The sequence below is a fragment of the Thamnophis elegans genome, chromosome Z, assembly GCF_009769535.1.
Source record: "Thamnophis elegans isolate rThaEle1 chromosome Z, rThaEle1.pri, whole genome shotgun sequence".
NCBI classification, from domain to species: domain Eukaryota; kingdom Metazoa; phylum Chordata; class Lepidosauria; order Squamata; family Colubridae; genus Thamnophis; species Thamnophis elegans.
The window spans coordinates 113,884,704-113,912,120 of NC_045558.1; the positions used below are offsets into that span (position 1 = coordinate 113,884,704).

A 27,417-nucleotide genomic window follows, 5' to 3' on the forward strand; every position below is an offset into this window, starting at 1 on the left:
CCCTGTCAGGTAGGCCATGCAGTCTGAAAACATGTTGGATAAACATGCAAGCGGTGGCGAGGGCTGTCGATAATCTCCGACATGGGATAAAATGCACCATCTTTGTCAGCATATCTTCCACCATGAACAGGTAAATCCTGAAGACAGAGGCAAGTCTACCAGGAAGTCCATAGAAATGGTCGCCCAGGGTCTCTCCTGGGTCAGCAATGGCTGGAGCAGCCCTGTAGAGCCTCCAGTTGCTGACTTGGCCTGCTGACATTGTACACAAGATGTGATGTAAGATTGTATGTCATGTCGTAATCGGTGCCACCAGAAAGTATGAGAGACCAGGTTCAAGGTCTTGAAGAGGCTAAAGTGCCCCGCCGCAGGATTATCATGGCACTGGGATAGAATAAGTTCCCAAAGTGGCCCCGCTGGTACATAGAGTCTGTCTCTGTACCACAAGTGTTCATCAGTGAATGTCCATGGGGAGGCAGATCCCACCTCTGCTTTCCATTGTTCCACCCAATCGTCATGCTGCTGCGCTTTCCATATCTGAGAACATAAGTCCACAGGCTCGTGAACCATGGACAAGGACTCTATGGGCAAAACTGTCCAGGATGGTATTGAGTCTTTGGCACAAGAATACTCGGGTTTCCATGATAGGGCATCCGCCCTTTGGTTGTGTGCACTGGGGGTGTACGTCAGGTGGAAATTGAACCATGCAAAGAAAAGGGAACACTAGATCTGGCGCTGATTCAATTTTTGCATGGTCTTCAGAAATTCCAAATTCCTATGGTCCGTCCGGACTTCAAATTGATGCCTGGCCCCCTCTAGATGATGCTTCCAGGTCTCAAATGCCACCTTAATGGCTAATAACTCAATAACCCAATAGTATACAAGACTTAAAGTCCCACTGTACTAATTTAGCATGAAGATTTCTGTAAAATCCGTCTTGCTGTTGATTAGGAGCATAATTTCCCAAAAGTAATGTCTTTTTCCCTTCTAAGATTAGGTCTAGTGCGATATATCTTCCAAAGGGATCTGCTTCAATTAGTTCAGCCTTAATGTCTTTTCTTAAGTATACAACTATGCCATTTTTCTTTTCTGTAGCAGAGGTCACAAAATGTTGACCAAGTTTGGGGTTAAACAAATATTTTTGATCAGTTGATTTGATATGAGTTTCTTGCAAACAAATTATATCATTCCTGAACTGTTTGAGATAGTGAAATATTTTCTTTCTCTTCTGTGGAGAGTTCAGTCCATTGACATTCCATGTCAAAATCTTAGTTGTCATTTTTGGTTGCCTGAAGCTTTTTTAGAGCCTCCTGCATGGCCTGTCTAACCTTTGGCCTAGCTCCTCCCATGGCTTCTGAGCTTGTTGCTGTAACTCCTTGGTCAATGGCCGGTGATTGTTGAGATTGTTGCATTGTTGCTTGTTTTTTGTCTGGTAGTCATATGGCTAGGTCTTTGTTCCGTGACCCCTTGCCCTTCTGGGAGGAGAAGATGGTACGTTTTGTCTGGTAGTTGTGTGGTTTGCTGTTTATCTTGTCCTTCTTGTGGTCTTTCTCCAGATCCAGATGATTCAGGGTGTCCCACCTTCAGAATCTTGTGATAGAAATCTCGAGCTTTCCATACAGAGTTGAGACGATATCTTTGCTTGTCAAATGTAATTATAATACCAAATGGCACATCCCATCTATACTGTATCTGACGGTTTCTGAGCTCTTCCACTAGAAAAGCATAATCTCTCCTGGCTCTTAGCATTTGAGGTGGTATTTCTTTCAAGACAATCAAATCCTGTCCGCCAATTTGAAGCCTGGTGTTATAGGACTCTTGTAGTATCATGTTTCTGAACTCTCTTGTAGCAAAGTATATAACTACATCTCGGGGGAGTTGCTTCTGTTTTGCCGCCCAAGAGTTAACGCGATAAATTTTATCGATCTGCCAGTCAAAGTTGGACCCCGGTCTTCCCACCAGACGGTCAAAAGCCTCTGAAAAAATCTGCTTCAAGTTCTCCTGTCTATCTTCGCACAACCCCCCGACTCTTAATGCAAGCTCCATCTGTCTGTACTGTATCATAATAATTTGTTTTTCAGCATTTTCAACTTTTTGTTGCACCACTTCAGTTTTGGATGTCAAATTAGTGTTGGCTTCATTAAGAACCTCTAAGTTATCTTCCATTCCAGAAACATATTCTGTCAGTACATTTACAAGTCCCATCATATCATCATTTATTTTGGCGATCCTAGTATCAAACTTATCATATAAGACTTTCATCTCATTCTTTATTTCCTCTCTGAATTCTCTGAAAGTTTCTAAATTCTGCTCTCTTAATTCTTTAAACGTTTCCAAAAAGAATTCTTTCGTTAGCAAATCTCCACTAGGGGGCATAGAGGGTGGAGGCTGCAACTTTGTGTCAGGTATGGGGGACATACTCCTAGGAGGTAATTTCCCAGGATTTAATTTTGATGCCATTATGTCTTTTCTTCAAGCAATTAATCAAACTCTGCTGGCCCGCTGTGCAGCTTACAAAACAAAACAAAACAAAACAAAACAAAAAAAAATTTGGTCACCTCTTCATTTGTTCTTAGGGGTTTTTCAAAAATTTTCAGAAAAGGGCGTTGTAACAAAACAGCTCGGCATATTCAGCGCCATTTTAGACTTCTCTATATCGAAAATATATATTTGCAAAGTTAATAAGAGGAAAGTCTTGTAAACTCTTCAGAGAAGTAAGGCTAATTAATGAGATACTGCTTGGAAACTATTCCTCCCTTTTTGCAGAAAGTTTGCAGAAAGTTTCAAAAGATTAGCATTACACCAAAACAGTTCAGTCCAGCATATTCACCTCTGTTTGGAATGTCTCTATATTAGCAAAGAGTCTTTTAAAACTTTTAAAGGTTGATAAGAAAAAAGTCTTGTGAGCTCTTCGGAGAAGTGGAACTAATTAGTGATCTTTTGATCTTTTTTATCACTGCCGAGGAGTTAGGAATGTACCATTATTGCAATTGCGGAAGCTGCAGAATTGCCATTTTAGGAGCTTTTTTTTTTTTTAAGAAACCAATTGTACGAAGGAAACTCTTGTAAAACTGAAGCTAGGATTTTTTTTAAGGAAAAGCAGATAAGGTTCTCAGGTACGGACTCTGCTTGTATTAGTTTCAGATAAATATCTCAAAAATTGTCCTAAGAGGGGGTTCCTTACTTTGTGCCGTAATGAAACAGCCGAGGTTCCTGGCATGGAGATATGATTCAGCCTTGGTTGGCCTCCCCCTTCTGTTCGCAGCAAAAAAAAAAAAAGCTGCAAACTTCAAAGAAAGCTCTTACCAGCTGGATCTCTCTCTCACTCTTCTTTGCCTGAAGAATGAGATATCTACCAGGTATTTAGGCAGATAACGCGACTAGAAACCTGGGGGCAGCTCAATTAAGCCACCGCCAACAGCAAGGTCCCGCCCCGGAAGTCCATGCCCCTCGTCTCTTATTGGGGCAAAAGGCTGCCATGTGCCCAGGTTCCCCACAATAAAAACACAACCCCCCTAAGCGCTGTCTGTCTTTCTCCATAATCAACGAGCGGGGTTTGGCTGCACCTAATTTCATGGGCTCCTCCCATGGAGTTGGAGTCTCATGCATGGCCAGAACCACCCTGTTGTCCTGGGACGTGTGGCGAATTCTCCACCTCTGCAACCGAACATAAATCCAAAGACACAGATGGGCCAGTGTGTTGAACGTCGGTGGCCTATCCACCTGCACCAGCTCATCCTACAATTCTTCTGACAACCCATCCTGAAATGTGTCCATGAGGGCTGCCACATTCCAAGCCGAATCCTGACTAAGTAGCCTAAACTCATTGATGTATTCTTGAAAGGCCCTGGCCCTGCTTCAGAATCTTCAGATGTCTGGTAGCCATCTCTGTTTTAATGGGGTTCTTGTACATTAACCTGAGGTAGTCACAGAACCCCCTGAAGTCATCCAGCAAAGGGCTAGCCTGGACCAACAGTGGGGTAACCCAATGAGCTGTGGAGCCGGAGAGCAGGCTAATCATAAACCCCATTTTATCTCGGTCAGTGGGGAAATCCTCTGCTCTCAAGCTGATAAACAGCTGGCATTGTCCCCAAAAAACTGGAAACATTGTTTGGTTGCCATTGAATTTATCAGGCACTACGACCGTGCATTTCCTCTGAGGTGGGGGTGGAGCAGTGTGAACTTGAGCTGATCTACCTGGGCAGCCAGCAAAGCCTGCTTTTTGCATGAGTGGGCATTTCTGGCATGAAGCTGCTCCATTTCAGATTATATGTAAATCTACTTTAAAAGGCAGGAAATATACTGTTCTGTCCCAGGCCTCTAAATTATACTGATGCCGGCTTGGCCATCTGCCACCACTAAGGAGGGAGATAAGCCACCCCTTTCTAGGAGCCCAGAAAAATTATTTCTATGAAAAACAAGACTCACAGAACTCACGGACTTCTTCAAACTTTGAACTGATGTTTCCTGCAAAATTCCCCTCCCATCGCCCCACCTATAAGCTCCCTGGGAGGGGCCAATTAGTCCTAGTTCCTTCTGCAAGACTGTTTCCATGGCTGCTACCTCCTCCTATCTGCCCCTCCACATCCGTATGTCAGGGATAACCTCCCTCTGTTCCTCCTCACTGCTCCCTGACTTAGACGCCACCTAGTGGCCAACAGACCTCTCTAGTCCCTTCTCTGACTCCGAACACCCCCCAGAGTCTTCCTAAGCCTCCAGGGCAGTACCATAGTGTTCATCGCTGTCAGATTCCACCAACAGCTCAGCCGGCCACTGCTGGGCCACAACAGATAGAAGGCTGAATCAACCTTGAGCTGATGAGACTCGAACTGCTGAATTCCTGGCAGCCAGCAGTCAGCAGAATTAGTCCACAATGCTGCATTCTAACCACTGTGCCACCATGGCTATCCAGGCAGTTAACTTTTCTTGCCATTAAATAAAGAAGACAATATTCCACCACCTAAACTTTATTGACATCATGTGTGTGCCTGATGTGCATTGCTTATGCAAGTGCAGTTCACTGTAAATTGTTCTGCGCATGCTCAAAGACCATGAAAAGCTAATAAAAACCATGCCAGCAATGGTAGCAGAGACTGGGGTACTGTTTCAGGGGTGTGGCCAGCCTGCGTTGCTGCTGGTTATGTCACCCAGGCCAAATTATCATTACTAGTTTGCCCAAACTGGTGCGAACTGGTAAAAACCACCTCTGTTTTGTTCTAAAGATGTGTGAAGAGGTGCGAAATTCATGCCTTTGAATTATCTGGATTTTGGGGGGGAGGGGTGAAAAAATGGTGCCCTATTGTGTTTGAGAGCAACATGAATTTCTTCACCTTTGTCACATTTAACTTCCCCTTAACTCACACACTTTCTCTCCATTACAGGATAACTTATTGTCTCTTTCCATACTTACTATTTCATGTGAAGGCTGTAATTTTCTCTTCCCACTATAATTATCAAAAGAAATATAATTAACTTTGCTCTTATTCAAACTCCTGATTCACAAATTATTATTGTTGGAAAAAAGAGAAATTAAATGCTGATGGACTATTAAATAAGTAAAATATAGGGGCAGGAAGATCAATCAAAATGATCTTTCATAACTATTTGTATTCTAAGATTCAGAAGAGAATGGAAGTCGTATGAGGAATAGGGTTCAAGCTAGCCCAATTTTTAGATCAATGACTCCAATTTTGGCAACTCTTAAGCATTATGTGGAAAACTGGGACTAGCATTTATTACGATGACACTGCTTCTTCTCCTATTGTTACTGCCACATATGGCTTACAAGACTCAAGCAATAAAATGCAGCTTTCAAGATCCTGTTCCAATTGTTCACAAATATTTCCAACCTGGTGACCTGATCATTGGTGGCATTACTAAGTTTGTGTTCACAACTACTGATGCAGAAAGCTTTAAGGAAGATCCCCATCATACTCTTGTTAGTAAAACTCTGTAAGACATTATTTTCTTTCAAAAGTCTATGTTAATTTAGATAAAAGTCTTTACTATGCTTATTCAATAAATAATTACAGTATCTACTGTGATTAAAAATGATTTCTCCTAGCTGAATTAAATGAGATGATATTTTTCAGCTTAAACATTATTTTCTTGTACTTTCTGAAAGAAATCAACAGCAAAGACCTATGTATCTTAAATCAAGTTAGGAAAAAACTACCCAAACATCAAATACCTCAGAAGAGGCTGACAAGACAGAGATTCCTTTATCGGTTGACCATCTAATACCTTCTTTTGGGATGAGAATTACAACATTAATCTCTAAAACTGACTCTGCTAAAGATGTGAAATTGTGTTGAATTAAAAGAGTAATGCTGTTCAGTCAGAGAGAGCATACTTTATATTTTGCTCCAGGAATAATATGAATATGAACAGGAATAATATTCACTTATTGATTTTTTTTTTTTAAAAAAAAACCCCTCTTTCTTATTCATCTTAATTATTTTCCTCCTCATTTCTCCATTACAACTGATACTTCCTCTAAGATTATGAAGGTCATAAACATAACATCAGTACCAGCAATTTTGATAGATCTATTGTTTTAATAGAAAAAAAATGTTTGTAAGTTTCGTTCTATTGTAACAGATTCTAATATTCAGAGAGATTTGAATTTTTTGTTAATGTAACAAAAAAGCTACAATTTAATGCATAATTTAAGAAGCATTTGTAGTGCTATTATTTATTATTTGTGCTTCAATGTTATATGTACCTTGTTGTACCTTCAAAAATCTTGTTGAAGGCAGGTTAAATTCTAAATTTCGCCATTTTTTGCACTCACGTTAAAATGAAGCCTCCACATTTGTAAGAAAAAGAACTTAATTCAATTTTACTATCAGTTATGCAATGCTAGTATCTATGTTAAATGCTTGTTAATGATTCTGGTCAATTTCATATAGAATTGCTTAAAATAGCAAAGAAAAAAAACCTCTGGGATTATTCCCTTCAAAAATATCTCCATGATATTTATACCAAATAATAAGTATACGTTAATCATTATGAAACAGTGACTATGATTTATAGATTATTGATGGAATTTGAACTATTAATCATTTAACATGAAAGAGTGATTATTGGTTTGCAAAACTTTTTTAATTGGGTTTAGTTTCACTGTACTTTATAGCTGTAGAATTTCATTTTGATACAGCATTTAATTCCAATTGCAGAGTTCTAAGTAAATATTATCAGCATAACTTGGCCATGATATTTGCTGTGAAGAAGATCAATGAAGATATCCAGATCTTACCAAATATAACGTTGAGCTACAATATCTATGATAGATATGAGGATGCTGACTTTCAAGCCAAAGTGGAAATTTTCTCCAGTCAGAACAAATTATTTCCCAATTACAAGTGTGGCATCCTGAACAAAGCTATATCAGTTATTGGGAATATTGATCAAGGAATGTTTTACATGGATATTTTAGATACTTATAAAGTTCCACAGGTAAGATGAATTGGGTACAGCCTTTCATATGTGTTAGACTGTAAGATCTTAAGATATATGGTCATGTGAAAAAGTATGTACACATTCTTTGAATTCTATGGTTTTACATATCAGGACATAGTAAATACGATCTGTTCCTTAGCAGTCCTTAAAAGTAGGTAAATAAAATCTCAGTTGATCAACAACACATTACATATTATATGCCATATCATTTATTTTACAAAAAGATAGCCAAAATGGCAAAGCCAGGTGTGGAAAACTAAGTACACCCTTATTATTTCCATTGCTATGAAGAGGCTAAGTAGCAGCCAGATGCTGCTTATCAAGTATACCAGAATAATAGAATTGGAAGGAACCTTGGAGATCTTCTACTCCATCCTTCTGCTCAGGCAGGAAACTCTATACCGGGGTGTCAAACTGGCAGCCCATGGGCACAATGTATCACATGCAGGCCATGCCCACCCCAGCTCCACAAAGGCAAAAAAAAATGTGATACGTATCAATATATCACATGACACGAGCAGGTTTGACATCCATGCTCTATACCATTTTAGACAATGGTTGTCCAATCTCTTCTTTAAAACTTCCAGTGTTGGAGCATTCACAACTTCTGGAGGCAGCTTTTTCCACTGATTAATTGTTCTAACTTCAGAAAAATTAGTTCTAGTTTGCTTCTCTCCTTGATTAGTTTTCATTTCTTGCTTCTCATCCTGTCTTCAGGTGCTTTGGAGAATAGGTTGACTCCTCCTTTATGGCAACCCCTGAGATACTGGAACACTATCAAGTCATCCTTAGTCCCTCTTTTTTAAAACTAGGCATACCCAATTCCAGCAATCATTCTTTATATGTTTTATCCTCCAGTCACATACTCATCTTTGTTGCTCTTTTCTGCACTCTTTCTACACTCTGAACATCTTTTTTTTACATTGTGGCAACCAAAGCTGGATGCTATATTCCAAATATGGTTTTATCAAGGCATTATAAAGGACTATTAAAATTAAATGTGATCTTGATTCTATCCCTCTATTAATGCATCCTAGAATTCTGTTGGCTTTTTAAAATCAACAACAGCACACTGTTGGCTCCTGTTTAAGTAATTGTCCACTTCAAGATCCCTCTCATGATTACCAGGTATCATCTATACTACACCTTCCATTTGGTTTTTCTTCTCTAAATATAGACCCTTACTTTCTTCACCATTGAATTTCATTTTGTTAGATATTGCCCAATGTTCAAGTCTATAAAGATCTTTCTGTACCTTAGGCCTATTTTCTGAAGTGTTGGCTATTCCTGCCAGCTTGGTATTGCCTGCAAATTTGATGAGTTCTCCATCTATCTCCTCATCTTCATTGATGAAGGTATTGAAGAGGACTGGTCCTAAGACAAAGTCTTGGGGGTATCTTACTGCATTCATCCCTCCATGTAGATACAGTTCCATTGAGAACTACTCATTGAGTGTGGTTGGTCAGCCAGACACAAATCCATCAGATGCCTTACTGAAGGCATTTCTCAGACACAGAATCTTGGCACCTTGCAGTCATTGAATCAACCATGGATTTCTTTGTATACCAAAGTATTCTAGAGTCAAATGTGAGGCCATCAGTCTTACAACTAACGGTTACAACTAAAGGTATTACAACTAAAGATTGGTCAGCATTGGGTCATTCAAAAGGCTAACAGCAAACCCACAAACAGAATGGCTAAAAAAGAAAAGAATCAATGTGTTGCAATGGCCCAGTCAAAGTCTAGATCTCAACCCAATTGAATTGCTGTGGCAGCACTCAATACCATTGTGCATAAACAAATGCCCACAACCCCATTGAACTGAAGCAATGTTGTAAAGAATAGAGGGCCAAAATTCCTTTACAATGATGTGAGAGTTTGATAAATTCATACAGAAAATGGTTACTTCAAGTTATTGCTGCTAAAGGTGGTTCTACAAGCAATTGAATGATAAGGTATGCTTAGTTTTTCACACAGGACTTCTCCATTTTGCTTTTCTTTTTGTAAAATAAATGATGACATGAGGTAACATCTCATGTATTGTTGTATTTACATCTAAGGTTATATTTGCCTACTTTTAAGAACTGCTAAGGACCAAATGATTTTTATTATGTCCTGATATATAAAACCATAGATTTCAAAGAAGGTGTACTTACTTTTTTGCTTGTCTATACCTAAGATTCATGTACATTTCTTTATGTAGCATATTAAAGAAAACGTATTTCATATATTACAAGTTGAATTTTACAATTTGATGTGAATATATTTGAGTTTCAAATATTAACCTTTAACAGTCATTTAAAATTTACATGTGAGTTAATGTGCCGAGAAAATCTATACAATAGTTTTGAATTTTACACTCTCTCTCTGTCACACACAAATACACACTATTATTATTTTTATTTATTGCCTTTCATTCAGGTGCTCAAAGAGACATGGTTCCACCACAAAACCGCGGACGACAAAATCGGGGTCGACGAAAGCGCGTATGTGACGTCATCACAGCGCGACAAAAAAGATCGAAAAATGTAAAAATAAAGCAAAAACCTTACCCTAACCCCCCCCAAACCTGACCCTAAACCTAACCCTAAACCTAACCCTTAACCTAACCCTAAACCTAACCCTTAACCTAAAAAAAAACCTAACGCTAACCCTTAAGCTAACGCTAAACGTAACGCTAACGCTCTAAACCTAACCCTAAACCTTAACCTAACCCTAACCCTAACCCTAACCCTAACCCTTAACCTAATGCTTACCTTTATGTGAATCGGCTTGCTGTAATTTAATTTTTATTTCAATTTTTCGATCTTTTTTGTCGCGCTGTGATGACGTCACATACGCGATTTCGTCGACCGCGCTTTTGTGGAACGTGGTTTTGACGGGTCATGAGAGACATAGGTAGCGTTTTTTCTTTCTATGGGTCATCCTCACTTACTGACCACAGTTGACCACATACTGTATGTATGTGTATGTATGCGTGTGTATATGTATATATAAATATGTGTGTGAATGTTTATGTGTGTTTATTTGTGTATTTGTTTGTGTGTGTGTCATCTAGTGCAAACAAATTGTGTGAAAGCATATGCTGAGATATTTCAGAACTCTTAATATACAGAGAATACACATTTTCATCTGTCAGCTATATTTCCCCCATTTATTTTTTCTATCAATATATTTTTCCATAGTTTTCAACTAGCTTTACTTCAAATGAAAGCCCTTTCTATTACCACATGCTTCCTGATGGAGAACTGTATAACAGGGGGATTGTTCAACTACTTTTGCACTTCAAATGGACTTGGGTTGGAATATTTGGTAAAGGACACGCTGGAAGAAAATTTGATCACCTAGTTTCTTTGATGTTTGCTTCTCATAGAATCTGCATTGCTTTTGCAGAATATTTCAGTTCAATATATTTGACCAATTTTGTTGATGGTTTGGAATGGCTTATTGAAATATTTCATCGTTTTGCTAACAGCAATGCAAATGTTGTTATGGTCAATGATGTTCATTTTTTAAATTTAAGATGGTTGTTATATCTACCTGAAATGGATATGGTTTCTACAAAGCCAAAAGGTAAGGTGTGGATTGCAGCTTTCGAAGAGAGTGTTGCTTCATTGTTTTTCCAGAGGTACTGGGATATCCAAGTCCTCCATGGTGCTCTGACTTTTGCAACTAACTCAAATGAAATAACAGGATTCCAACATTTTCTCCAGACAAGAAACCATTTTTCAGCCAAAGAGGATGGTTTCCTCAAAGATGTGTGGGAGCAAGCATTTAGCTGTGTATTTCCCAATCCATCTGGGAATGGAGAAATGGAGGGTATCTGCACTGGGAAGGAGAAACTGGACAGCCTTCCTGGGGCATTTTTTGAAATGAGGATGACCAGTCATAGTTACCGTATATACAATGCAGTGTATGCTGTGGCACATGCTTTACATGCCATGAAGTTGGGCCGATATCATAGAAGTATGAGTGGCAAAAAATTCAGTCTTCAGGATCTCCAGCCATGGCAGGTAATTCTGTAATCAGATATATTGGAAATGAAATTTGAATTGCACTGGCAATCCAGTATTTCACAAACTCATGATTACTAACTGTAGTGAGATATAGGTGGAAAGTTAGTACAGGTGGTCCTCACCGTCCATAAGGATGGAAAGTTCATAATATTTTATAGTTTCTTCTTTATCCATTTTTTCTCTTTTGTAGAATAGGTAGTCTCAATGTACTTCAATCCTTGAACTTATGAGCTCATTTATTGTTTAGTTATTTTCCTGATATAATATAGCTATTTAAGATATATGCCTCATTGACACACATACACATACATACACACATACAGAAACTGTTTCCTTTAATAAGTTTTATTTCTGTTAAAAGGGACAAGAATAGCTAGCTCAAGTTGAACCCTTCTTTTGAGAAACTTACTGAAAAGCATTTAGGTCAATAACTATATGTACCTAAAATAGTTAATATAATGGAAAACTTTTAATCAGTGTATGAACTGGAAGAACTGAAGTTTCTAGTTGGTCATTCAAGATTAAAAAAAAAATTGTTGACCCAAAATGGCATTTGTTGGCATTGCCTTTGACACAGAAAACAAGCATATTGACTTTAACAATATGCAGGAATGGCCGCCTTTTTAGCTTTTAGAGAAAGATAATATTGACATTTTGAAAAATAAGTCCAATCTTGCCTCTTTCTTTTGCAAACTGCTTAGTTTCACAAGTTACATTAGATATTAAATGATCTGATGTTGCCTGATAAGTTTGTCTCCCAAACAAGGCAGAAACTTCTTAAAGTTCTTGCAAAAAATAATGCAACCTTTAGCACATTTATTAAATCAAATATTTTAACAGTAAGATATATTTTTTTTGATATTGAATTATGTATGGATTTCTTGAACTGGACTCTTTTAATTATTGAAAGTTAGTAAAGTATTTTTTGTCTTTTAATGACCTGGCGATCCCTAAAATTGGGGCTGAGTTGGGACAACTGAATGGAGCTCAGTGTTTACTAGTCAGATACCCTTCCTGTCTCCCATGTAGAGTTCACAGCAGATAGTTTCACATTGTACCCAGAGAGAGAAATAACTGCCTCCTGATTGTGAGACAACAGAACTCACAACTTTCTGATTGTGAGATGAGAGCTCCACCACTAGGCCACTGCACCACTCAAATGTTAGTAGACTATAAGAGAGTGATTTTCGATGAAGGACCACAAATAACCATTTTTTATATGAACACTAGATTTAAATTTTTCCTGTAAAAAGATTGAGATAGTCATCTAATTTTATACATTAACCATTTTTTTCATATTCAGCTTCACTACTTTTTAAAAAGGGTCTTATTTAACAACAGTGCTGGGGATGAAATTTCATTTGATAAGTATGGAAAATTGATTACAGGACTGGATATTGAAAACTGGATCACCTTCCCCAACCAGTCCTTCCATCAAGTGAAAGTTGGGAAGCTGGATCCCTGGGCTGCAGAAGACAAAATGTTCAGCATTCATGAGGAAGCCGTCACCTGGCCTAGCACTTTCAATCAAGTAGGTTTCAAATGAAGTTTATTTTATTTGACGTGATTGGGATAATATTCTAAGAGATAATATCCAGTGAGTTTAACATAAACAGTATATCAAATACTAGAAGGAATTATCATCAAGATTAGAAATCAACATTTCTGAAAAAAAAAAAACAGAAATATTTATCTATGAATTAGCCAGTTTAGTTTAGTGGTAATGCCATAAGTTTGATTCCTATCTTAGGCACAAAGCCAACTTGGTAATGTTGAGCCAATTATTTTTTCTCAACCCAGAAAGAGGACTTTTGCAAGAAAATTCTTGTTAATAGTTAACAGTGACTAGAAGTCACACTCAGACACAAAATTGTAATGCACAGTATATACACATTACATATATGTGATGTGTTCTGTGATGCGTGCATTTATTCTCCTGTTTGTTTGTCCTATGTATGTTGCAGGACAGATTTTGCAGAGTATTTCGTAGACTCCTTGGTTTTCTAGCTGGATTTTGTCTTTGAGGTTTCTTAAGTTGTTGGCTATTTTTTTGGTCAGTGTTGAAGGCTGTCTTGATATTGTGTTTGTGGAAAATTTGCTGATTTTATCTGTGGTGCCTTTGATGTAAGGGTGGAGGGTGATGCCATTGTGCTGTTCTGTGTCTCAGTTTTTGGGGGGAGTCTCCCTTTGGATTAGGTTGGTAATTGTTTTTCTTTGGAATCCGTTGGAGTTTAATACGTTTGTGAGAGTGTGTAATCAGTTTTCAGGTGGTCTTTGTCAGCTAGGCATTTGGTTCTGGTGAAGCCACCACCAATCAGCACCAATCTACCAATTATGATACAACCACACAACCAATCATTCCACTTACTGAAACAAAGCCAGCACTCCATACACACCCACCAAGATTTATAGAAAGACGGCAGCTCCGACCACGCTTTAAGCCCCAAACCCAGCCTGAAGATGGCGAGTGAGACCTCGCCGAAAAGGAAGCAGTTTGCTTCCTCCCATATTTGGGCATACCAGGGGTTGTGACACTAAATACATACCTATTTCTGTGGCTCAGCTGATAAAGGAGGAGAACCTTGTGGCTTAGCACGGAAACTGCTTTGGTCGCACTGACCGATGATCTCTGGAGAGCCAGGGACGGAGGTCATGCCTCCGTCCTAGTGCTTCTTGACCTCTCAGCGGCCTTCGATACCATCGACCATGGTATCCTTTTGCGGCGGTTATGGGAGGTGGGGGTGGGAGGAACCGTTCTTCGGTGGTTCTCCTCCTACCTCTCGGACAGGTCGCAGTCAGTTTTGGTTGGGGGGCAGAGGTTGACCCCTATGCCCCTGAAATACGGGGTGCCACAGGGTTCAGTCCTGTCCCCCCTCCTGTTTAACATCTACATGAAGCCGTTGGGTGAGATCATTCGGCGGCACGGGATAAAATATCACCAGTATGCAGACGATACCCAGTTGTATCTGTCCGCCCCGTGCCAACTCAGTGAAGCGATTGACATGATGTGTCAGTGCCTGGAGGCTGTTAGGGTCTGGATAGGGGTAAACAAGCTTGCACTCAATCCTGACAAGACCAAGTGGCTTGTGTGTTTCCCTCCCCAAAATTGGCTAAGTATTCCATCGCTCAGGCTGGGGGGTAAAATTTTACGCCCCTCAGAGGCGTTTCCAATTTGGGAGTCCTCCTGGATCCACAGCTGACCTTAGAACATCATTTGTCGGCTGTGACCAGGGGGGCATTTGCCCAGGTTCGTCTGGTGCATCAATTGCATCCCTACCTGAACTGGGAGGCACTCACAACAGTCATTCATGCCCTTGTGACCTCAAGACTGGACTACTGCAATGCGTTCTACATGGGGCAGCCCTTGAAGAGCATTCGGAGACTTCAGCTCGTCCAGAATGCAGCCGGCCGAGCGATTGTGGGTGCACTTCGGTACACCCACGTTACACCTATCCTCTGCGAGCTGCACTGGCTACCTATTGGTCTCCGAATATGCTTCAAGGTGCTAGTTGTCACTTATAAAGCCCTTCATGGTATTGGACCTGGGTACTTGAGAGACTGCCTGCTGCCAATTACCTTTTACCCCCCCCCCCTTTTGGGTTTGTTAGCTGCCCTGAGTCCCTCCGGGAATAGGGTGGCATATAAATGCAATAAACCTTAAACCTTAGTGGTTAACACAACTGCTTAATATGTAATACAGCACAGGTTCAAATCCCGGTAAGGGTATGGCTAGCTGATGAGAGCTAAATAGCTTGAAATAGATCTATACTAGTCTCCCTTTATTTATTTATCAGCACAAATGCAACACACACACACACACACACACACACACACACACACACACATAAACATAAATGTATAATTTTATTTCGCTAACATTTCACATATGAAATATGAAGACGAGTATGGGTTTAAATATTATTGCTATTGCTAGTTCACCTACTAGGAGACACAAGGTTCTAACTGACTGACTGCATTGAGGACCTTATCCACTTATTGACCAATTGATCAAGCATTATGTTGTATTCAAAGTTTATTGCACATTTAATGACATACACTATGACATTCCATTTTCTATGTTCATTTTCAATGTTGAATCCCACTGAAATAATTTCAGCAATGGGCAATGGCCTAATCCTAACATATTTTCCAGTTTGGAAGAAACAATGTTACCAATATAATAGTAAGTAGTAAGTAAAAAAGAATTCAATCTTGAATAGTTTTGATAATGAAGGTGATGGAAAAGTCCCAAATCCTTTCAATTGTGCATAATGCCAGTCAACCATGTTTTTTAAATATAAAAACTATCCAAATATGTGATTGAACATTTTCCTTCTTTCATTTATTGGGTAGACCTTACCTGTTTCCCTCTGTACTGAGAGCTGCCTTCGTGGTTATTTCAGGAGAAAGCAGGAGGAGAAGCCATTTTGCTGCTATGATTGCCTTCCCTGTCCCAAAGGGAAAATGTCAGATCAGGAGGGTAAGAGACTTTGATATTTTCATGCAGAAATATAAAAATTAAAGAATGCTAAATATAAATTATCTGATGGGAAAACAGTGCTTTTATATTTATTTTTATTATTAGATGTTGTGCCAAGGAATAAAGAATAGAGTAAAATAGAATAGAATAGAATAGAGTGGAATAGAGTAGAGTGGAGTGGAGTGGAGTGGAGTGGAGTGGAGTGGAGTAGAGTAGAGTAGAGTAGAGTAGAGTAGAGTAGAGTAGAGTAGAGTAGAGTAGAGTAGAGTAGAGTAGAATAGAATAGAATAGAATAGAATAGAATAGAATAGAATAGAATAGAATATTTGGCAAAGTGTGGCTAGACACATAAAAATTTGTCTCCAGTACAGAAACTTTCAAGGTACATTCAAAACATCATCATCATCATCATCATCATCATCATCATCATCATCATCATCATCGCCATTGGCCATTGTCATCATCATCATAGCCATAGTCAAAGTTATAGTCATAATCATAGTCATAATAAGTGGCCCCAGTGAAATACTACTTTGATGTGTTGGTGGGGCTTGTATTCTTTGAAGAAGATGAGAGCTATGCCAGAGGTTCAATCATACTGGTCATTATAGCAGTTAGACAAAGACTGTTTGTCCCATAAAAAATATGGTGAGACATAAATTACAAAAATCCATGCTAGCTTAGTTGTCACCTGGATTAACAAAGATTGCATTAGATATTGGAGTTATTGGACATCTGGTGAAAAATGGACCCAGGATTGGACTCAGCACTGTTTTTTTTTCATTGAAAACTGTTTTATTTCATTTTCATTTTCATTTTTATACAATCACTTAAATACTGTGCAATTAAGTAAGCAATAAACACAACTCATAACACTTCTATCCTCCATACACCCTTTCTTCTCCCCCTCCAACTTTCATTTCTCCCCTCCAGCATTCCCCTCTTCTACTTCCCCTCCCCCTCAGACATTCCTTTCTCCCCTTCCCTCCATCTCACCCTCCTTACATTCCCCTCTCACTCCCTCTTGACTCCTCCCTCTTCTTTCCCTCTACTCCTCACTTCGGTGTATTTCTACTATTCATTAATCTATTCATTTTGTAATTTACACTAAAATTATAAGAAAAATAAAAAAAAGGAAAATAAAAGGAAAAGAGAAAAAGAAAGAAAAAAGAGCAACAGTATACAAGTGCATTCATTGTTTTGAAAATTGATTCTATATTTCCACCCTCCCACCCTCCCCCCTGTGAACCCCCCTCCCTAGCCCCCATCCGACTTCCCAGGTCCCATTCCTGACATAACTCTTTATCAAGCACAGTCTGGAGTATATTAAAACCAATTAGATTAGAAATTAAAAAATAAAAAATAAAGGAAAAAAGAAAGGAATAATAAAATAAAAAAAACTCAAAAAAAGAAAAAAAAGAGAAAAATCAATAAACTCTCTACCTTAAGCTCAGCTTCCCATCATTATTAAAACTTAATAAGAGCCAAGGTGGCGCAGTGGTTAAATGCAGCACTCCAGGCTACTGCTAGATCAGCAGTTCAGCGGTTCAAATCTCACCGGCTCAGGGTTGACTCAGCCTTCCATCCTTCCGAGGTGGGTAAAATGAGGACCCAGATTGTTGGGGGCAATATGCTGACTCTCTGTAAACCGCTTAGAGAGGGCTGAAAGCCCTATGAAGCGGTATATAAGTCTACTGCTATTGCTATTGCTATTAAGCGGTGTGCATCATTCCTAATCTCAATTAATTTATTACTTGCAGGATTTCAAACTATGTTGAAACCAAGTGAGTTAATCAAATAAAATTCTACTCTAGCTAGGGGCCTTATCTCTTTATCTAAATATGCGTACCTTTAATTTGTCCCTTTTACCTTCTTCTCTATAAAGCAATTTAAACACCTCACATATTTCTCTTGGTTTCCATTCCAACTCCTCTCATCCTGCCTATACCCGTGTCCATATATATATTTTATCATCATCCGTACTCCTCTCATATTTGCTCCGCCTTCCTTCAAACTCCCTGAGTATCTCCTTCCAAACATTATATTCAAATAAGAATTTCTATAAAAATCAACATACTTTCTGGCTCAAAATAAGCTCTAATTAAACCTTCACTACCCTCCCGTCTGCACCACCCTTCCCAACTCCATTCAACCTAAACCACAATCCAAAAGCATCACAATCTCCGCCCTCCTCACCCTAGAGAATAAAACATAAACAACTTATGTAAAAATTCAAAATTATCCATCAAGTCTTTTTCAAGTCCCATACAGTATATTTTCCCAGGAAATCAGCATCATTTCTTTCAGCCTTAATGTCTCTTCATCGGTATACCACTATACCATTTTATACAAGACAGAGTCACAATGTATTATTCAGGTTAAAATTAAGCAAATATTTTGGAAGCATAACTAAATCCTTGTTCTCTGCTCTTCTGCCCTTCCGGAGGGGAAAAACGATACCTCCCGCCTTGTAGTTGTGTGTTTGGTTGTTTCTCTTCTACTTCTCCTTGTCTTTCTCCAAGTCCGGGTAATTCAGGAAGTCCCGCCTTTAGGATCTTGTAGTAAAAGTCTCGAGCTTCACAAACTGAATTGAGGCGATGTTTTTGATCATCAAGTATAACTGTAATACCAAATGGCACCTCCCATCTGTACTGTATTTGATTATTTCTGAGCTCTTTAGTTAGGAAAACATAGTCTCTCCTGGCTCTTAACATTTGGGGTGGTATTTCTTTAAAAACGATCAAGTCCTATCCATCAATTCGCAGCCTGTTATTGTAAAACTCTTGTAGTATCGTGTTTCTGGATTCTTTTGTGGCAAAATATATAATTATATCTCTCGGAAGCTGTCTCTGTTTCGCTGTCCACGAATTATGGCGGTAAATTTTTTGGATCTGCCAATCAAAGTTGAGTTCCGGACTTCCCACCAAACGACTGAAAGCCTCAAAAAAGGTCTGCTTCAAATTCTCCTGTTCGTTTTCACGCAAACCCCTAACTCTTATTGCAAACGCAGTCTTTTTATAGTTTGTCATAACAAGTTGTCTCTCTGCCTTTTCAACTTCCTGTTGCAACATTTCAATTTTAGATGTCAGATTAGAATTGGCTTCTTCCAAAAGTTCCAGTTTATCCTCCATTCCTGCAATATAATCTGTCATCACAGTTATAACCCCGATGGTATCCTCCTTTGTTTGAGCAATCTTGGCATCAAGTTTATCACATAATTCCGAAATAAATTGCTTCATTTCCTCTCTAAATTCTCTAAGAGTTTCAAAAAGAAATTCTTTCATTAACAAATCTCCAGTAGGGGGCATAGAAGGCAAAGACTGTGGCTTTATAGCGATTACTTGGGATGTATTATTAAAAAAATGCTTAGATTGCTTTGACTTAGGAGCCTTTATAAAAGAAAAAAAAGAGAACAGATAAAGTCTCTGGGCACCTTGATTTAAAATAAAATACTTTCAGTAAACTTTGGCAATTAATAAAGAGAGGTCTTCAGGAAAACAGGGCTGATTAAATATATCATATATCAACTGCGAAAGCTATAAAATCGCCATTTTGAAAAGCAGTTAAACAAAGGAGTTTTTTGTAAAATTGAAGCTGGTATTTTGAATAATAATAAACAAAAAGGTTCTCAGGAATGGTCGCTGCTCGAATCGATTTTAAATAGCTTAGATTTGTCCTGAGGGGGGGACATGACCTGCCTTGAGCTGAAAAAAACAGCTGAGAAGATCTGGCTGGAGTAAAAAAAAAACTCAGCTTTTGTTGAACCTCTTCTCCGTTCACAGCGAAAAACAAAAGGCTGTGAACTACAAAGAGATTCTAACGACTGAGTTCCTCTCTGCCCCTTTCTTGCCTGAAAGGAGAGATATCTATAGATTTTTTAGATATACAGACCAGAACTCTGAGGGCAGTTCCTTTGAGCCACCAGCGACGGCAGACTCCTCCCCCGGAAGCCTGGACTCAGCACTGTTGAGTAAGCAACCAGGGCCAGCAGCGGCCAAATTATTGGAAGGAAGGTTTTAACCCATCACAAATATACAGTGATTGAAAACAAAGAAATAATGATCTGTTATTACAGATCATGTCCAACAAGAAGAGGATATTTGAAACAAATGCACCATTCTGAAAAAAAATAACATCTAGTGTCAAAAACAACAGAACAGAAGCTAACTGATCAACATCCATTTATAATATGAAATAAAGTATTTTGTATTATAAATGCAAGCAGAATTGCAACAATTGATCAAAGAAATCAGATATAAGCACCAGCTTACTGCAAGAAACAAATCAACTAATGTACAACACAACTGTAGTTATAATGAAACATGTGGCGTGCAAAATCAACAAAGAAGAAAAAAACCCAAACAGTGAACCATCAAATGGAACATCATACTGGAAGATCACAAACTGAGATCAAATGTAAGCAAACTAAAGTATATGAAAGAAAAGAGGTCAGTGAACAAGAAATCCAAAGAACACCTAATCTATCCTTAGAAACAAGGAAGATCAAGGAAGCATGGAAATAATAAAGAAAAAAAAAGCTCTAGCCAAGATTATCAGCAAATACAAATCTCAAATTATAGGCAGAATCTCCAATTTCAATCTAATCAAGCCATCAGTGGAGTGATTGAAATGAATCAGGCATGACAAGGAAGAAACAAGTTCTGCGAGCAGATATGAGAGAAAGAAAGAAATACAATAAGAAAGAAAGAAATACAACAAGAATATAGGATAAAGGAAGTGGATAAGAATAAAAAAAGAAGTACCAGGCAAGTACAGGACAATTATCTGCTTACCAATGGCTTTCGGATTAATAACTGGTATTGTAGCTGATACAATCCAACAGCGTCTACTTAAAATAATCAATTACCACCAAAGTATAAAGGAAACTGGCCAATTTACAAATAAATTCTATAAAGAAAAAAACAAAAACAAACAAATAAACAGCAGAGAGACAAAAGATCAACTTCTAATTGACAAGATAATTCTGAAAAATTGCAAGAAATGGTAGACTAACTTGAATGTAATGTAGCATGTCTTGAATTGATTGGGAGCATTATTTGGAACCATGATACATGGATAGATTATATGAAGGCATTGGACTCCCTGCCACATGATTGGATAATCAAGTATCTAGAAACAACAGAAACCAGTAGAAACATCAGAAGCTTTGTGAAAAGATCAATGTCACAATGAAATACATGGTTATGGTCAATAGTGAAAGAACTGGAGAGAGGAATTAAGAGAGGAATCGTCCAAGGAGATTCTCTATCACCACTATAGTTTGTCATGGCACTGATTCCTTTGTCAACAATACTGAATAACTCAGGGCATGATATCAAACATTAAAACATCTACAAGGCTATTTCTTCTTTACATGAATGATTTGAAGGTATATGGAAAAACACCATCTGAAATAGAATCACTGCTCCACACTGTCCATATATATTCAGCCAAGATATTGCAATAGAGTTTGGACTGGACAAATGTGCCATGCTTGCCATGAAACATAGAAAAATAGTGAAAATTGACAGAATCAAGATGGCTTATGGAAATAATATTAAGAATGTGGATGAAGATGATCACTATAAACACCTGGAATCCTTTAAGCTGACAACATCGAGCACAATGAAGTCAATAAAAAAGTTAGAAATGAATACATCAAGAGAGTGAAGAAAATTTTAAATCCAAACTCAGTTGAGGAAATATCATCAAGGTAATCAACATCTGGGCAATTTCATTCATTAGATACATAGCTGGAATAGTAGACTGAATTCAAACGGAACAAAAAGCAATGGATAGGAATACCAGAAAAATAATGACAATAAATTACCTTCATCCATGCAACAATGTTGACAGATTCTACCTACCAAGGCAAATAAGTGGGCATGGAATGTTGCAAGTACATCAGAAGAAGAAAAGGGGGCATTAGAAAAATATTTGAATATTTTGAATATTTGAAAGACATGTACTGTATATCAGGAAGACATAGTGAACATTGGAGAAATCAAATTGGCCTATAAGAAAGATCACACAAAGAAGAGAAAGGAGGCAAGGTAATACAAAGTATTACATGGCCAGTACCTTAAAAAATAACAGGGAAAGCAGATAACACAACCTGGCAATGGCTAAGATCAGGAATGTTGAAGAAAGAGACAGCGTATCTAATTCTGGCTGTACAAGACCAAGCTTTGTATGTTTAAGAACAAATGCATACACAGCCAGAATCATGAAGACAGCAAGAAACGGTATGTGCCACCCAAAGAAAATGAAGAAACAGTAGACCAACTGTTTAGCTACTGCAGGAACATAGCCCAGATTCACTACAAGCAACATCATGATAAAGCAGCAACAGTACTGCACTGCAAGAAATATCATTTGCCTGCAAGCAAGAACAGTTCTGAAAGCAAGAACTTGGGCACAGAGTAGAAAAAGTCATAAAAAATGAGAAAGCTAATTTGCTTTGGGACTTTAGAATGTAGAATAGACAGGCACACATCACATACAACCCCAAACCTAATGATGGTCGATAAGAAAGACAATAAAGTCTTGAGATTGAATGTGGCAGTAGTGGGAGACAGCAGAATAAAAGAGAAAGAACTGGAGCAGATAACAAAATACAAAAACCTGCAAATAGAAATACGTAGAATGATTGTGGTAAAAGCAAGCAAAGGTAGTACCAATTGTAATAGATGGTTCGGGTACAATCCCAAAATATCTGAAGCACTACTAGGACACCATAAGCATTGACAAATTCATCATCAATCAGTTGCAATAATCAGCTTTACTTGGAACAGCTTACATCCTATGACAATATTTATAACATTATCAAATATCCACATATTGGAAAGGACATGATAGGTAGACAAAAATACGAATTCAGTCTGAACATCTGGCTAACTATGTGACAAACCATAATACCAATAAGGAATAGTAAAGAAGATAATAAGGATAATAATGTCACAGTTATAGTTTATGGATAAATAATCATAAACATTAGATAGTACTATGAGAATTAGGTGTTCAGTAGAGTGATGGCATAAGGGGAAAAAACTATCCCTATGTCTGGTTGTTTTGGCATGTAATGCCCTAAAGCAGTGTTCCAAGGGGAGGAGTTAAAACAGTTTATGTCCAGGATATCTGTAAATATTTTCTCAGTCCTCCTTTTGACCTGCTCAGTATACAGGTCTACTATGGAAGGCAGGCTAGTTACAATTGTTCTTTCTGCAGTCTTAATTATCTGATGAAAGCTATATTTGACCTATTTGGTTGCTATACCATGCCATAGAGCTTCTTGTTCAAGATAAATTTAACAATAAACCTAAATAAATAGATATGCACAAACAATTTGAGAAATAAGTGCCATGAAATAAGATCATGTATAGTAACATTTTCTCCCATTATACAGAATTCCCATATTCACCCATGTTCAGAAATCCAGATAGATATCAGGATTAATTTTGCTTAAAAAAAAAAAACCCTGTTTAATTGTACAAAAAATAGGATGACTATAAAAAACATATTTTTAAAACATATAATTTTATATATTTATATTCTAGATATGGATGATTGCCTAAAATGTGCAGAAGATCAATATCCAAATAAGAACCAAAATTCATGCCTTCTCAAGAAAACATCTTTCTTGTCCTATGAAGAACCATTGGGAATAAGTTTAGTTACTCTGGTACTTTTCTTTTCTGTCTGCACACTTGCAGTGCTGGCAACATTTTTGAAGTATCATCATACTCCCATTGTCAAGGCTAATAATCGAAATCTCTCCTATGTTCTACTCATCTCCCTCCTCCTCTGCTTCCTTTGCTCACTGCAGTTCCTTGTTGTACCAGGCAATATAATATGTCTCCTCTGACAAGTTAGCTTTGGTATTATATTCTCAGTGGTCGTGTCTTCTGTGCTGGCAAAAACCATCACTGTGGTTCTGGCTTTCATGGCCAGCAAGCCAGGATCCAGGATGAGGAAATGGGTGGGAAGAGGCCTGGCCACCTCCATTGTTCTTTCTTGTTCCCTGATTCAAGCAGGCATCTGTATGGTGTGGTTGTTCACATTTCCCCCTTTCCCTGATATTGACACCCATTCAGAAATTGAGGAAATGATACTGCAGTGTAATGAAGGCTCAGATATTATGTTCTACTGTGTCCTGGGATACATGGGCTTACTGGCAACTGCCAGTTTCACAGTAGCTTTTTTCTCCAGGAATCTTCCCAGCAGTTTCAATGAGACCAAATGTCTTACACTCAGCATGCTGATCTTCTGCAGTGTGTGGCTCTCTTTTGTTCCATCCTACCTGAGCACGAAAGGCAAATATATGGTGGCTGTGGAGGTTTTCTCCATTTTGGCTTCCAGCGCTGGGCTGCTTGTCTGCATATATTTCCCCAAATGTTATATAATAATTTTTAGGCCAGAGCTAAACAGCAGGAAACAATTAATAAATAGAAACTCTGTGTAATATAAGCACAAAAATTTCCTATTTTCAATATTTCTACCTTTTTGTATCGCTTCTTTTAGGTTTTCAACTCATTTAACAACTGAATTTTGGGCTGGGGGGAGAAATACTACATCTACACGGAGGGCAGTAAGCAGTGGGATAAAAGCACAATCTTTTATCTCAGGTTCAGGACTCTTCAATGTCTTCATAAATGACTTAGATGAGGGAATAGAAGGGAAACAAATCAAATTTGCAGATGACACTAAGATGGCAGCAATAGCCAAGACCCTAAAAGACAAGATCAAGTCTTGATAGACTTGAAAATGTGCCCTTTTCAACACAATGAATTCATAGTGGAGAAAAGCAAAGTTTTACATTTAGGCAGAAAAGTCTAAGGTACAAGTGCACATTAGTTGAACCCTGGCTCAAAAAGGTTAACTGTGAGAGAGACCTTGCTGTTCTAGTGGATGATCACTTAAATATGAGCCAGCAATGTATGGCAATAGCCAAAAAAAGCTAATACAATCCTTGGTTGTATAAACAGAGACATAGAATTAAAATCATGTGAGGTATTAGTACCACTTTATAAAGCCTTGGTAAGACCAAGGAATACGGCATCCACTTTTGGTCACTATACTATAAAAAAGATGTTGAAACATTGGAAAAAGTGCAGAGAAGAACAGCTAAGATGGTTAAAGACCTAGAGATGAAAACATATGAAAAACAGTTGCAGGATTTGGGTTTGGCTGCTTTAAAGAAAAGAATGACTGGGATGACAGGCTATCAGTATTCCAGTATTTGTGGAGATGCCACAAAGAAGAGGGGGTCAAATTATTTTCCAAAGCACCAGAGGGAACAATGGATGGAAACTAATCAAGGAGAAAAGCAACCTGGAATTAGGAAGAAACTTCTTAACAGTGAGAACACTTAACCAGTGGAACAGCTTGCCTTCAGAAGTTTAGAGATTTAGAGATTTAGAGATTTTATTAATATTTGTAGGCCGCCCTTTTCCCTGAGGGGACTCAGGGCGGCTCACATAAAATCGGGGAAGGGGAAATACAGACATTAAGATAAGACATATAATAAAATAATAAACAACATACATTCATCATTCGGGAGGGGAACTATCCTTGTCCCCAGGCCTGACGGGCGAGCCAGTTCTTCAAGGCTGTGCGGAAGGCCTGGACGGTGGCGAGGGTGCGAATCTCTACGGGGAGCTCGTTCCAAAGGGTCGGGGCTACTACTGAGAAGGCCCTCCTCCTTGTAGTTGCCAGCCGACACTGGCTGGCCGATGGTATACGGAGGAGGCCTAATCTATGTGATCTTATTGGTCGCAGGGATGTAATTGGTTGTGGATGCTTCATCACTGGGGAAGAAGAAACTAGACAGCCACTTGTGTGAAATGGTATAAGGTCTTCTGCTTGAGCAGGGGGCTGGACTAGAAGACATCGGAGGTCCCTTCCAGCTATTCTATTCTATTTTATTCTATTCTATTCTATTCTTAGGATTGTTTTTGCTATATTAGTAAAAATTGGGTCAAATGAGCTCTTTTTGTAATCAATGTGATCAATTCAGTACAAAAAACCATTTGTTGCTTTCTATCACCACTGGATGACATTGCCAGGTCTCACTGTTTCAGCAGCGTAATAAAGATATGTAGGGATGATTCACACCCTTCTCAGTGTCTCTTTTCACTTTTACTATTGGGCAGAAGACATTGAAGTATAGCCAGCTGGACAAACAGGTTTTAAAAACAGCTTCTATCCATAGGCTGTCAGACTCCTAAACATGATCACCATCACTCTATGTACATATGGAAACGTATGACTAGTGTTTTCTTTCCCCAATTACTTGTATAAATTGGGAATTGTATTGTCTTGTATTTTTTGTTATGGATTGCATCAGTACAGACTAAACCAATTTTGTTGTATAGTTGATATACAATGACAATAAAGGCTATTATTATTATTTTTCCAATTAAAATTGAAAATCTGAGAAATGAAGAGGGTATTGGCCTGTTTAAAGATATAGCCTGGATTTTGAGGATTACTTGATTGGATTCAAGTTGCATAAATAATTAAGAGTTAGGCTCAAAAACAATGTTTGTTCATTGTCTATATTGGGAGGGCATCAAGGATCATGTTTGGAAACCCTGCTATTTGCAACTGAAAATAACAAAGGGATAGTTAAAACAAGAGAGGATACATTGAAGGCTTTCTATTTCCTTTATTTCTGTCAAGTATTATTCCTTCTTTTACATTTCTTGATCTTTGTCATTTATAGTTTATGATTTTCTTTATGGTATAAATATGTTCACATTTTATTTATTAGTTTAGAATATATAATACAAAAGACAAAAGAAAATAATAGGAAAATACAGGAGGAAAAAGTGAAGTTAAAAGCATGGAGCAAAGGGGGGGGGGAAGCATTGATCTCCAATTCCCTTTGGTGCAGTAGAATAAGATAATAACATCAAACTTCAACTTTTTACTTTTACATAATAATATAAACTAGTCATTTCTACGATAACAAACCTATTAATCAGTAAAACCCAAAATCAAAGTTTCTTTCCCCCCCATCTCAAGTACAAAGTCCAGAAGCAGTTTCCAAGTAGTTTTGTGGTATAAATATTGAGCAGAAAAGTCTTGAAAAAGTCTAGCTTAAAATAAATGTGTCCATGAATTAGTTAGTATCCAGGCCTTGTTGTTTTTTGAAGAGGATTATTATCTTATTTATGAAGCTTAATAAATAAATGTATAAATAAATTATAACCAAATAAATTATAGGTCATAATGAAAAACATATAAATTCCTGAAAATCTTTATATCCCTGTAGAAGCCATACTGCATATTGGTTCTGTAGTAATATAGTATCAACCCTCAAACAAAAAGAACACTTGTTCTGTGGTCATAGTACTTGTTTGTCCAGAAGGTACAATTCAAGGATTTACATAGGCATAGGCCTACTGTTGATTGTGTTGCTTCTTTTACCTCCTGCTTTAGGAAATCCATGGGAGACGAAAT

General features: G+C 38.1%; 1 pseudogene; it reads left to right on the plus strand.

Annotated features, from left to right (window-relative positions):
- Positions 1-5,773: 5,773 nt before the first annotated feature.
- Positions 5,774-24,415, plus strand: LOC116521539 (annotated as a pseudogene).
- Positions 24,416-27,417: the final 3,002 nt, after the last annotated feature.